This window comes from Falco naumanni, chromosome 13 (genome assembly GCF_017639655.2).
Source record: "Falco naumanni isolate bFalNau1 chromosome 13, bFalNau1.pat, whole genome shotgun sequence".
Lineage (NCBI taxonomy): Eukaryota > Metazoa > Chordata > Aves > Falconiformes > Falconidae > Falco > Falco naumanni.
Genome location: NC_054066.1, coordinates 2,509,156 through 2,522,088, shown reverse-complemented (window position 1 = coordinate 2,522,088; position 12,933 = coordinate 2,509,156).

Genomic DNA, 12,933 nt, shown 5'->3' with positions numbered 1-12,933 from the left:
TCCATCAAGGAAGACCACAGTTCTTTGAGGAATGCAGGTATTTCCTAAACAATTTTCTGACTTCCACACAAATCTTGTTTTGCTTTATCTTAATTTTTACACTCCCAAGGCCCCTATATTCCGTTTGCACATAACCTTGCTGTGCATTTATTGATGCCATCCCGGCAGTCTCCATGGCAACCCAGCCCATCACAAGGCACGACACTCCCGAGGTCACATCAGCAAAGTGGCAATGGTCGCCTGCTAAAGCGGGACGCAGCCAGATCCATTCCCCTTATTAAAATACTCGAAATGGCCATGTAGTTTTACGACCATGCTTCTCCTCTGGCTTCCTACATCTACGAAGCTGAGATTAAAATGTTAAGCTCTACCTCGGCAGCGAAGCAGCATGTACATTTTGCATTTCACACCCCTCTGAGGACACTCACAAGGATGCAGACACACGTGGCTCCCATGCCCACAGTGCTGCCAGCCCACGGTGCTGGTGCTGGGAGGTCCGCATGCAGGGCACAGCAACGCAGCTCCTTTCTCGGGCTTGCTGTCACACAATCCCCGTGCAAAAAGTCTTTGCTAGCTTTTCAAAAGCACATGCATCCTCAGTTTTTGCAGAAACTTGGTGGGAACTTGGTGTTTGCCTCCCTCTTCTCTTCCAGCACATTGTACATCTCAAAGGACAAAGCAATTTTAAAAAATATGCCACTGGGTTGTATTTTCCTTTTTTGTTTTGCTCCTCCTTTACAAGATAGATCTCTTCCACCTGCACTTCATCCAGATGTGTGCATGACTAAGAAGGAATGTTTTAATTGTCTCCTTGTTATGGGCTCCGTATTTAAAACCACTGTGTTAATTTATTCTGTCTTTTGGAGCTTCTTGATGTCTACTAGTAATTGCAAAACATCAATAGTTTTTCAGACTGTCCCATGTTTCTTACTCCAATTTTAAGCAAATGTTGGAGGGTATCTTTTTTCATGACTGCTGGGGGAAAAGCTCACGCCTATAAAAAATGCTGAAGCTTGCAGCAAGAGAAACAACCCACAAAGCTCAATAATGCATGCCAGAACCCAGAAAACTCTCTCCTTGAGCTTTCCTACGTGTTCCCGGCATCATGAACGATTGCAGGGGGCCCAGTTTGCCAGCGTGGCACCCCTGCAGCGTGGGATAGATGTCACACACCCAGGCGAGGCACGTTACCCGTGCCCCTGCCCTGCCACGCTGCTCCTGCCAGCCCCGTGCTGCTTCTCCTCACGCCACACACGGGAGCCGAGCCACGTTACGGCCGCTGTCAAACCCAGACGTCTTTCCTGGTGTAACAAATCCTGCAGAGCAATCAGGATTTGCCGCCTGTGCTTGTTAAGCGTGACCTACCGCGCGTGTGCTGAGACAGCCGACAACGCAGGCGGCTGCTTCACCAGAACCTGCAAGCGCAAAGGACGGCTGGGAAGAGACAAGTGTGCGAGCTCTCACAATAAGCCCTCACGCTGTGCATGATAATCAGTCATAAAAACCAGCTATAACCCTTCCCGGTTAGACAGTTGTAACTAATCTGGGCTCTTCCTCTTCCCTCTGCAGGAGTTCTTCTTCACGGGCCTTTTTCAGCTCAGTCCTGAAGTAAGGCATGTTCAAGCCGCTTCCAGACGAGGGTAATTTTTGCCACCATTTGAACTGTCGCAGCAAAGATGAACACAGATGAATTGATCCCTTCAGAGATCACTGGGCCTCTTTTAAGAAGCTTATGTATGCCCTGTGTACTTTCTGCACTTGGTGAAACACCCAGATTGACTCATTTTGCAGTACTTGGACCACGGGTAGCATGAACACACCACTCAAACCTGGAGGAACTCTAATACTGAGAGATTTCCCGCAGAAGATTTACATCCCACTGGCATCTGTATTTTTAGCTATTCCCATTATTGCCAAAGCCAGGCAGTGAAATACCACAATTCAGGTGCCAAGCATGTACAAGCTAAGCTTAAAAACTGTGATTTTTAACAAAAACTACACGACTGGGTTCTTGTTTGCTTTCTGGGTGCCAGAGCATCCAGACTGCCCATGGGCAAGACCTTCTCCAGAACCACAGGCAGAACCAGTGCTCCTGTGCTCAGCTCAGTATGTGAAACCTCAGGTGCTGCGGCTGGGTGTGCAATGAACCCCCCGAACAAAGCCAGAGAAGGAAGAGGAGCAGCAAAGACGCCAGTGCTAACATGCTTTGCCACAGCAAGTCGAGAGAGCACTTGTAGGATATGAAACCACGTAGGATATGAAACAAACCCATCCATTTGTTCCCACAGCTGAAACGCTCAGCAGAGTGCATGACTCTCCCCAGTTTGTGCTCTTGAACAAGTCCCCTTCCCAGCTGAAGCCTGAATGGAAAGGAGACCTGGCAAATATGATTAAATAACAGATTAAAAATTATTTAAGTGCACACTTTAGGAATGGGTTAAGTGATACAAGTGAGCGATATGAATCATTAAAGGCAGTGGGTGGATCCTATAGCGGGAATAAGAATCGCGGCTCTGCAGCCCACGGGAGTGGGGGCTGAATGCCGTGTATCTGCCCTCCTTCCCCAGAGAGCCAGCCCTGTGGCACTGAGGCAAGCCCACGCCACGCTCCCCTGCTGCAAACACTGCTCTGAGACAGGCTTTGCACGCCGTGAGAGCCTCCCCGTGCTGCAAAGGCAGCGGCTGAGCTGGTAACACATGATTATTTTACTTCGGTTCTCCCAGCCATCAATACCTGAAAACTAAGATGCTTCTCAGCAGGCCCAAGTGAGGCAGCCTGATTTTGGGGAAAGGACATGGTCTGCACAGTAAGCAGGTTGCTCTAAGAGGTGCAGGAAAGCCTTCGGTGGTAAAAAGCATCACCCTTCTCTTTCAGGAAACACGTATTTCTATGGACATGTGTCGAGTGGTGATTCAGGTGTTCTGGTTTATCCCTCCGTCCCCTGGTGAAAGCCAAGACGCTGCACCGCACAATACCTGCTCCAACAGCTGCTGCTTGGAGCAGGTGACACAAAACATGAGATGACACCCAAACCAAAGGACCTGTCTGAAGTACAGAAGAGTGACAGGGCTGTGGAAAGCTCTAGGGGGGAATGGATACTCCAGTGACACCTTGAAATAGGCTGGGCTCATCTTTAAATATCTCTGCAGATGCAGGAGGTTGAAGCAAGGAGCGGGGGGTTTGAAAAAATGTTTTCCTAGATCTGTGCAAGATTGTACATGCACTTTTATCTTTTTTGGCCTGAGGCACTGTTCCTCTTCACTTGGTTCAATACAGTTCCTGTTTCCAGAGGCAATTGCTTCAACAGCCGAGCAAAGCAGCTGCTGGGGAATTTCTGGGTGCTCTGACTCTGGCATCCTGCTGCGAGTTTCTTCTGTAGAGCTATTTCCAGCTGCTTGCCTGCATTAATGTGAAGAAGCCAACAGTTTGGCTCCACAGTTTATTAAACTTTGCATCTTTGTGACAAGGTGTGAACCCGTGCTCTACATTAATTTTCCAAAGCTTTTACATGCCAGGGAAATTACCAGCCATTGAGCACTGAACAGCAAGGGAAAGAGCAGGCTTCACATTAGGGATAATCATTTGGTGTTGACCAGACAGATGAGCAAGCAATGTGTGAGGAACCTCTGGGTTACAGACCCTAATGAAGTCTGGGACAGGAGACTGTCACCTTGATCATCACACGAGGTGTAACTCAGTACCTGCTCACCCGTTGACCAAGCCAGGTGGGCTCCAGAGGCTTGTCCTAGCGAGGATGCGGCCCAAGGCACTGCTTCAGCAGCTGCTCAGTGGCTCATTTATTCACTTTTGCTGCTCCTTCATGAGTCAGCTTGCCTCGATGACAGGAGACTGATGATTGTCATGACCTGCAGGCTTGGCTCTCTCCGCGCAGCTTGGCATTTTGCAAGTGGGTGGTTTAGGTGTGGGACTCCCTGCTCCAGAAGCACAGCTGATCTGCAAGTGGGCACCAGCCAGATCAAAGTTACTCTGCCATCTCATGCCCAGATGTACGGATCTGTGGGCTGTTCAGCCTCACTCAGCGCCAAACAGCCTCCCTCATCCTGCCCATCATGTCCTGTGAATCACGGCTGGCCCAGGACCCAGATGCACCACCCCTCGGCAGCACTTCCAAAAGGTTATCTGTGCCAGAGCCATGACTGAGGAGAGTAGAGCAACGTTCTGATGACGGATGAGAAGGGGGAATATTCAGGCCAGAGGGCTGAGTAGTAGGGAGGCAAGGAGAAGCAAGGGTTTTCAGAGCAAGCAAGGAGGCACACGCAGTGCACACATGAAGAAAAGCTGCATCAGAGATGGAAAATTATGTGTGCTGATTCAGGGCTGAAAATAGCCTTGAAACACCTGCAACCTCCTCCTCTGGAGCCAAGAGCACACATGGTGTGGGGAGAGGGTGCTGTGCTGGATGCAGCTGGCCCAAGTGGGTGCAGAACACACTGCCTCCATTGGGGCTCAATAAAAAAGGATGGCAGAGTCAGCTGGAGCTGGCCCATGTCACCCCTGGGCTGTGGGACGCACAGAGTGACAGCGGGAACAGTTGAGCAAAGCGCAGATGCTCACCTTCGTGTTCCCAAGCTGTGGCAAACGGAAGGATCCTTCTGATTTCCCAACACTCAGAGCTGAGCTCTGTTGGGAAATCCAACTCCCAGGCTCGCATGCCCAATTCGTTGCTCTCCTCACCCCTCCGGTACAGGCCAAGCAACAGCACTGTGAGATGACATTGTTTTATCAGCAAAACCCAGAGCAGAGATTGCAAGACATGTCCCTTGGTGAAGCGGTAACTCGGCTGTGGCTTGGAGGAGGAGGATCTCCTTAGGGTCTGTAACATGCTCTCAAGATGTAAAAACCAGGCGCCATATAAACAACACGTGTTTGTAGGGCATTTTCTATTACAGGATGAGAGCTACTTGGGCTGGCTCAGCACAACCCCAAGGAACACATCAGCCTTGAGCGACCAGGGCAGGCTGAGGAGCATGGTCTCAAGGTCCTTTCAGTCACGAAGCAGAGATCTTCCTAGTTTCATCCTGCTGCTGGCGCAGCCAAGAGAACCATGCAAGATCCCTGATGTGTCATGGAGGGCTTTCTTCTTGACTTTTCACACGCTGCATTAATTTAATTTGATTTTGGCAGTAGCGATAATAGAGCAAAAATCCATTCTGACACATGTTCCCCATCAAGCTATAAGGATTTCACTTATAATACTTACCATAGGCCTAATTCACTGCTCAGACATGAGTAGATACTCAAGACAAAGAACGCATCCCTGTCCAAGAAGGACAAGGCAGAGGGAATGGGAAGCAGTCCATGCTGTGCAGTCCTTGTGGCAGCAATCTCACCTAGCCCGGCTGTCGAGGAGAGAGCTGCACCCTCCTTCTGCAGCTGCTGGGGAGACGCTGGCCTCGGGACCCCTCTGTGGAAGGGCAGGACCATCTTTCGGAGCTGCCTGTCTCTGAATATGGGAGCCCAGAAAACCAGGTTTGCCTGGAAGTCTAACTGAGGAGTCCAAAGGTAGGCGAGATGGATCCATCTTCTATTTAAAGGTCAACCAGATTCTGCAGTGATTTCTCCAGGGATCTGGCACGGGGCGTGCTTTATACTGACACTACGCTGGCTCCCTTAGTAGCATTTGCAGTGTGAGTCAGGGGATATTTAGACTGATAATTTACACAGTGAGATCTGACAATAACCCCTTCCAACAAAATACCAGCACAGAGAGCGAGGATGGGATGAGACAGGCAGCTTACTGCATCCTTTCTGTTGTGCTAGTCTTCATTTACACAGTGTTTCATCTACCTCCCCGGGGTCTGAATTAACGCCTGAGTCTACAGTCCCTGGTTATATTCCATTTCTTTAGAGAAGTGTCTACAACTGAGAGCAAAAATTAAAACTGCTGCTTTGGATGAGATCCTGGAAACACATCCTGGATTCCCTGATGCACCACAAAGCTGCTACGTGCCCAACAAATGACATTCCTCTGCTGTGGGCCGCCACAACCTGTAAGTGTCATTAAAAATCTGCAACTCGTATAGCACATGGGGACCACACTGACTCTACGCCTTGTACAAGGATTACTGCAAGCACAAGAGGACTTGGACCAGAGGAGATTAGGTTCAGTGATCGTATCGATTTGGTCACACTGCTTCTGGAAATTTTCTTGTGATTCAAAGACTCTTTGGAAAGTCCACTTCCCAGTAAACTATATACCTTTCCTTGAGTCTTTGACCTTATGGTACCACCTAGAGCTCATTCAGGCCAGTTTTGAGGAAACTACTTGGGTTGTAATGGTGTTGCTGATGTCCCAGAATTAAAATTTATGAAATGTCAGCAGGTAACTGCTAGGGCTTCTGCCTATTTCTCTGTAACAAGCCACTTCTGCTTATCAGATCAGGGCTTTTTGAAAACCTTTACAAAGAAACACTGTTCACCCCATCCTCTTCAGTCTCATTTTGCCCAGTCTCTGCTTATAGCAAGTGCTTTGGCAGCTTTCATTTCTTTGTCAGCCTAATCAGATCCACCGGGAGCTAAAAAGGAGGATTAAAGTGAGCGGAGGTGCTGAGGGTTCAGTTCTCAAGCAGCTCCCCACAGGACCTGCGGAGAAGTCTTCTACAGCCTGATCTTCTAGATATGGGATGAATAAAAATTCCAGGGGCTGCTGTTCTTTCAGTGTAACCTCTGAAATGTCCTTCCTTTGCAGACCTGGGCAGTGGAAAGGAGAAGAGGCTCAGAGGAAGAAGCTAATCTGAATGTGAATGAAAGGGGTTGGCCGTGCGTTTGCAGGGTGTGGTGGACCGAGGAATATAACAGAGGAAGAGAAAAAGGGCTGAAGAGTAATTCTGGCTGTAATGAGAACCCACTGCTAACTGCGTTCTGCACTCCTGCGGCAGGCGGTGACTCGGGGAGCCCCACAGGACGGCCAGCGGGGCAGTCCAACCCTTGGAAGAGTCGGTGGGAAGAGCTCAGCTGTCTTTGATGGATATTATGGGGCCCATGCTGGCATTGCTGTTTGTACAAAATCCGGGATGGTTCAGGAGCAGCGAGGTCTCGTTTGCGCACAGCTATCCCAGCTGGCTGCTTCCAGTGAACACCTCTTGGGACGCAGCAGGAAGGTGGGAACGTGTGAAGGATGGCTGGTTTCAGAGAGGTCCTGCTTGCCGTAATACCAGAGGCTCAGCAATAAACCTGGGAACAATTACTTCACAAACTCTAGAGGTCTGGTCTCTCACAGGCCCTTGGTGTGATCAGCAGAGATCTCTCTCCTCCATCTATGGCCACTTGCTCCTGGCTAATGGTGCACAGCCTGTACAGGAACAGATGTGCTAGAAGGAGACAGAGGCTAAAAATAAAGATAATGAAAGCAGTATGTTCCATCCATACTACTGGCTGATAATGAAAGAGTGTGCAGTGCTGCTCTCTTGCTTGCAAGGTGGCATGGATCCAGCGGATGCGAGAAGTGCTTGAAGGCCTTCCTGGTGGGATGCACCCAAACCACAACAGGAACCTGTGCTTCCCCCACAACATTCACACACAAAGACCCGTTCTCTCTCCAGACCTACTCCATCACCAAAAGCAGCTTCAAGGCAAAGTGGTCAGATAAGATGGATTCAAGCACCAGCTGTCTGCAAGAGGCTTCCTGCTTCACCACACGACTGCTGTCAACGTGGGCCAGTGCTTGGCCAAGAGCAACATCTGGATGAGGTTGATTCAAGCAAAAATTTGTTGGCAGACAGAAATGCTTGAAAAGGCCTACAGTCACATTTGAGCTCTTCAACCACAGCCTCTTGGGAAGAGGAGGCACCATGACTAGCCTCTTGGGATTTATTCCAACTCCCTACGGAAAAGCAAATTAGGACAAGGTCTTGCCCCTTATTTTGAAGGTACTCCATGGCACTGAGTTGGGCTATCCAGGGCACACGCAGCCCATGGTGAGGGCAGGTGGACACCCTTGTTTTGTGGCACCATGAGGGGGCTCTGCAGGTAGATGAAGGCCTGCCTATGCCACAAAACCGCACCCAGGAAAAGAGCTTCCCCAGGAAGGCCAGCTCCAAGGGCGAGGGATGTTTCCTCAGCATGTTTTTTCTAACACAAACACTAACCTGTGTAGACACTAGCTATGAATAAATAAATAGAAACCAAACCAACAATATTTCCCCCCCCCCTCCAATTCTCCTGCATTCACTTCTCCTGGGGAATTGGATGGGAAAACAAACCACACAAAGCAGACACTAGTTGAATTGCTCAAGGCACTACCAGAAGGTGTTCAGATAGCAAGGTGCTGGGAACACACAGAGACAAATGGATAATGAAATGTACTAGCAAAATAATGAATTCTGCCAGCATTCAAAATCCACTGGGTAAATCGCTCACTGGAAGCAGCCTGACTTGCCCAGAGCTCTTGGGGAGATGAAATATAAGCTCACAGTTGGTTGTTATTGCCTAGCTCCACCTAGAAGGTCAACACGCAGCTGCACAGTCTCTCCCTCCTTCAGTCCCGCAGGAAGTTTTGAGCAAGAGCAAAAGCTCAGGGGAGAAGAGCAAGAGGATGACAAAGGAAAGAAAAGGACAGTGTGACACATACCATCTCTTCCTTTCTTTCCGTGCAGCTCACCATCCCTCCATGTTTCCATCCACGGGGTCGGGAAATGCATTTTCCCAGCCACCTCCAAAGAAATGCCCCGGAGCACAGCCTGATCGGACATGTGCTCTGAGGCTTCCCACAGGAGCAAGCGCGGTGGGAGGGATCCCCGTGCCCACCGCTTCCTCCTCAGCCCCTTCCACCACCTCTGCTGCCGGAGGGGTGACTCAGCCCTGCAGCACGGTGCTCTTTGCCGAAAGCCGCCAGTTACTACAGGAGAGTCTACTATGAAGGTCACACAACACTCCTCCGTTTGTCCATAGCCTGCCAAACTGTGATGACTCAGGAAAAGATTGTCCATGCCCACTGCCTGCTTTGGGCTCAAATTTGTTGCTGACAACATTAACAAAAGCAGTGATGGTGTATTTTCAATGGATGCCAGGAAAACACTGCCTGTTTTGGAAGAACATGAGGTTTCTGAGCTCTATATTTGAAAATCAACAGAAATTTAGTTCTCTGTGATGAAATTTGCTGTTATCACAAAATCCAATCCAGATTGGATTAAAATACACGTATATTTTTATCTGTGCTTTCACGAAGTGGTGTTTGTGAGAGGTGCCTCCATTTTTGGTCTTTCTACAAGTGATGAGTGTGTGCATGAATCACAGTAGGCCTTGGTAGCCCTGAAGGCCATGGTACCCCCATGAGACACAGACACAGAGGAAGCAACCCAGTTAATCTCTGTTAAAGGGGAAAGTACTGGGAGCCAGACAGCAGATCCTGGGCTCAGCTCTCAGAGCGCACCTCAGCCACAAAAGCTCAAATCCTTGCCACAGGAGGCTAGGAAGCAGCAGTCCTCAAAATGTAGATGAAAAATAAGTGAAAGGCTAAATTTAACTCCTAGGGATAGGTAGGAACAGGCTACGACTCCCTACTGTGACAAATGAAGTCAGTCCCTTGGCCACGCTGCTGCCTAAAACCAGTCTGCCAAACCCACAGCACTGGACTATTCAACCATGTTCCTTCGGCTCTTCAAGCTGCTGGTGTAGAGGGTACAAGACTCTGTAGGTTGGAGTCGGCCTCTGGATTTTAGCAGGAAGAGTTCTGCCATTGCTGTGTCTTCAGCAATGGGTTCAAACTTACTAACGTGAAAACCATTGCACAGAATCCGATAGGATTCCTCTTCCTCTCCTCCCTTCTCTGGCTCCCCCAAACTACTTGTCTTTCCCAGGAACATGGGCTGGAGGTCAGCTCAAGAAAGTCACTGTCTACCCATGAAATGGCAAGTGACTGTGCAAGATCCATGTTCTGTGCGCCCACAAACCATGCACACCACTTCTACACCATCTGCCATGAAGAAGCGCTTGTTGAGACCCAAGCAAACTGGACCCCCCGAATGACAAAGCCACCATCCTAACCATGCAGGGAGCAGGGAAGGTCACAGGTACTGCAGATGTCTTGAGGCCTTCTCAATCTAGGAAATATATTCAAAAAAGAAAGCAAAGTGGTGATTGGCAAGAAAGCCTTACTCATCTCTTCTCTGCTTACCAGAGACTGCTGTACAATGCACTAAATGACCATGCTTCCTCTTCCAGCCTGCTTTTCCCCACAAAAACAAACTAAAGATCATGAAAAAAAGATCAAAACCTCCCTATTCAAGTCCCTGAACAGCCACTCTTGACCAGCACCTCCACCACCACCCCCGAGAAGGAAAGGTGTTGAGTCCTAGTCAGAGCCAACAGCATCGGTGGATCTGTTACAGCTACACTCTCTGTATGCTTAATACACCAATATTAGTAAAATCCCTTCTGCAGCTCCCAGAAGCCTTACTCAGCCTCGCTGACTTGTATCAGAGAGTGAGAGCTTCACTAAGAACAGCTGCATGAAGTTTGACAGGGCTGGTTTGGGAAACGTCCTTTTCCTTTGCCTGCTAACAATGTGTGCCCCCCCCCCCCCCCCCCCCCCCCCCCCCCCCCCCCGCCTCCAGTGAATGCAGCATGCTCCATTTCAGCCCTTTTTCATCCCCATCACTAATGAAGCTGCTCGAAAGCAAGGAGTAATTGTGTTTGCAGGTGACAGGGTTGGAAGTGCATTGCTGGGAAACACATACTTGGCAAGAAGTCCCGGTTCGGAGGTGAGGGAGGGCGGCCAATTGCGAAATCCCTGGCAAAAATGTTTGTGTCAAAGCAATGTTGCTCTGCTCAGCCCAGCTGCTGCAGAAAATACAGGAGGAGTGTGCTTACAGGAAAGCAGCGTAGTCAGAAAGGGCTGCACGGTGCTGGAGAACCTGCCTGAGGGGCATGGCAGAACCTCTTGCGACGGCTTCGTTTCTTGCAGAACCTCTTGCGACAGCCCGTGGCTGCTGGGGAAGACGCTTGCCTTGGGCCTGTGTAAAATGGGGGCGACCACAGCCCGCCTGGAGATTCGGAAATGGGCTTAGGAAGGCCGTTCTCTGGCAGGGAGGTGAGTGGGTGGTGGTGCCTGAGAAAAAGACTGTTGCTGGGAGAAACATGGATTCAAGCGCTGGACTCCAGTCCCTAAAATCGAGGTGTGTGCTGGTGTTTAACCAAATCCGGTGTAACAATGAATAAAAGCTCCCAAATTCTGCCATGGGGTACTGCAATGCTGCGAATGTACCAGCTTTATCATGTGATCAGGGCACCACTTCGGCCCTCAGTTTTTATTTCAGGAATATGCTCTTTTCATGGGAATACATTAATGGGAGGAGACAAGTATGTGCCATGGGAGACACGCAGACAGCCATTGGGGATTTTTCCTAACTAGAGCTGGGGAGTAGGGGTAGAAAGTGCTCAGAACTGTTGAAGTACATGGAGGAAAACACATTTACATGCAGAAAACCTCTGGATAAAATTCCTTCGGTGCCTGGACCACACAGAGAGGACACTGCAGACACTACAGGCTGAGCTGCACTTCCACCTGGGCTTCTGTCTTGGGTTTACCAACTTTTAACAGCATCACATGAGGATGATGGCACTGCCTGGAGTCGATGTGCCGCCTGGGATACAGATTCCCTTATGGGACGTACAAAGATCAGCCCTTGCATGCAGTGTCGAGTATCACAACACTTGAAGGGGAGGCGGGCTCATACCATTCGCACATTAGATATCTCACCAGGCTTCACTCGAAAAGCCTTTCCTGATCATGGAGGTACTGTAGTTGTGGATTCCCCAGTGCTACACAGCTTTATTTTCTTAGTTGTTTCTCTCTGTTACTTCCCAGTTTGCATTCAAGTTAATGCCTGGTATTTTATCCATGAACAGGCAGTGGGGACTGAGGCTACAGCATTTCTGCTGGCAATTCTTTCTTCCTTCCACACATGCCAGTTATTTATGTGTATAATGTCACAAGTTTGGCTGGAGTAAGGGCAGGGACATCGTAACCTTTCAAGGCAGGGATATTGTCCTGTGCTTGCTCTAAACTGCCATGCACATTTATGCTACCATAGAAATAATAAATAATAATAGTTAAGTCATCAAAGAAGTGCACCTCGGTGAGGAGTCAAATCATACACTGCAGCAAGAAGCTTTCACTTTGGGCATAACTATTACACATGAGCTGGTTATTGCAGAACAATTTCCTTCAAGGGTCTATAGCCTGAACTCTATTAGAATGGATGTTCTGATGGTGACTTAAGAATTTAGAAACAAAGAGCTGCACTCCGCTTCCAGCTAAACCGGATGGAAATGTGGGGTCACTTCGGTGGCGTCATTCAGACAAGGCGATAGTAATTCAAACAGCCAGAGCTGCAAAAATCCATACTGCCAGAAGCACAAAGGACTTCTCATCTAGTTGCCAGACACCATTTTGCCCTGAATCCTGCCCAAATCAGCAGAGGTTTGCAAGGATATGAAGGATGGATAGGCATTGAGTGAAAGAATAAATTTTATTAGCGGGGCAGAGAGGGTAAAACGCAGTGGCATAAGGTCCACTTACCTCACACCAGATCCATAGATGAGAAAAAGTGTAACAGCCGCTTTCTGTCCTATTTAGTTTTCACTTATGTTGCACAATCGTACATTAATGAGATTCCAGCAAGCAGACGTCCTGAGGAAAAAGCACTCATTTGATCATGAGGCCCGGCTGCAAACCCTGACTTTAGAAAAATGAGGAATATTTTATTAATTGAGGTCTTCCAAATTTAAAAAAAAAAGCCTAACTTTCCAGCAAAGGAGACCTTTGAGCCTTCCATCTGCTTTTGTGAGCCTGCTGGGTGAGGTGCAGCAATTAAAAGCACTTTGAGAAGATGAACAGTGGTTTTAAACAGCTGCGGGGAGCTTGGGAGAGTGGATGAGGTGGCCTGTGGTAAAAAAAAAAAATGGAGAAGT